The following is a 1749-nucleotide window of genomic DNA, read 5'->3' on the forward strand; positions in this document are numbered from 1 at the left end:
ACTATTGTTATTCTTCTCTCTTATTAAACTGTCTCTATCTCAACCCACGGGTCTTACTTTTTTTTCTTTTCTCCTATTCTCTCCCCCATCCCACAGAGGGAGGGGGGGGAGTGAGCGAGCGGCTGCGTGGTGCTTAGTTGCCAGCCGGGTTAAACCACGACAGGCCAGCTTCAGGGAGAACGGTCTTGGTCTCCTAGAATTTTCTAAGCCACCGTCCGGCATGCACATGAGAGGGGCACAGCTTGAGCTGCTGGGAACATCACCCGCTCCGCCTGTGTTTTATAGCTGGAGGGTATCTGCCAGCAATGACCGCTGCAGTGCCAGCCTGCCTCTTCCTGAGGAATACACCCTGACAACCGGGACACCCGGGATGCTCCGGTTGATGGTGCACACGCAGAGGATGTGAATGTCAACTCCATCCTAACAGAGTTAAAACCTGCAGACTCCATGGCCTGCTGGGATCCTCATTTTCTTGATAAACGAACAGAGCAAACCTTATCAAAATGAGCAGGCTGCAGTCCTGCTAATGTAGCTCTGCTTGTGCTAAAGATAATTGATGCTTTAATAACGCTAGGCATTATCCAGATTTTGACTGGGGTGCTTATGTGAGGAGAGGCATCAATCACAGGTGCTTGTATTTCACTTTTATCAAATATTTAGGTGGGTGGCAAGGTGCATTCTTGTGCTGCTCTTGGGAAAAGAGTGTTGGGCTCTGAGATATGAAGTAAATGAATCATCACATCCCTTTTGCCTACATCAGTTTCCCGCAGATTGGGCGAGTGAGGATTTATGCTTCAGTTATCTTGGCTGGAGGGGGGAGGTACCATGTGCTGTGGTGTTGGAAACAGAGGCGTGATGACCATGGACTGCAGTTCCCAAGTGGAAGGCCTTCAGGCTCATCCGCCAGAGAAGACACGCGTGTCTCTGCTGGGTGTGCTGCTCTGCCTGGATGAGGTCCTCCTGCAACCTGGGCAATGGCTTTGGAGTTGGGTAAGCCTTGAGAGAAGCTGTAGGCGAAATCTGCTGTTGTGTCAGACGAGTAGACGTACCGGGGGAGGGATGCAGGTGGTACATGAAGCCCCACCACCGTGCCAGCCCTGGCCAGCGTGTGGTGATCTTGTTTGATACATGCCCGAAGGGTGTCTGGCCACTCACCCGCCTCCTGCGCTCTGTGGGATGGCTCCAGGCCTCGGTGGAGGCAAAGGGAGCTGGAACAGAGCCACTTCTGCATCCTGACCCTGGGCTCGGCTTCCTGCGTTCTATGTGTCATGTCCAAAGCTATAACGTGGGGCTGCTTCCGGAGATGCAGTCCCCTCCTGTGGAGCTTTTCCTTGTTAAGATGACTCCTGAAGCATCCTGCCTGGCTGAAACGTTTCCTCTGGCCCACGTCTGCCTGGAGGTTTGGTTTTTCAAAGGTATTTAGTAAGTGAACTCCTGTTGTCTTGGAGGAGATGAGTATAAATATTGATGGGAGCTTTTATTCTCTTTCAGCTTATCAAAAGATTTATGGCCTGATTTACTTCAAACTTTCTCTTTATTTCATACTTGGCAGCAGAGATTGTTTTCCCAGCAAAATTCCTCCCCAGTCTCCGTGCCCAAGAGCAGAAGGCTGGAGCGGGGGGCCTTCCTCCTGGGTCTGTTGCTGTCACTGGCAACTTTTGTCTGGGGGCTTTGGCCCCGGTAGTCTGAGCTGCTGACGTGGAGCCCACCAGGCTGCGTCCCACAGGCTGGCAGAGCTGGGACCCAGCC

This window comes from Egretta garzetta, unplaced genomic scaffold, assembly GCF_000687185.1.
Source record: "Egretta garzetta isolate BGI_Z169 unplaced genomic scaffold, ASM68718v1 scaffold25, whole genome shotgun sequence".
In the NCBI taxonomy this organism is placed as follows: Eukaryota; Metazoa; Chordata; class Aves; order Pelecaniformes; family Ardeidae; genus Egretta; species Egretta garzetta.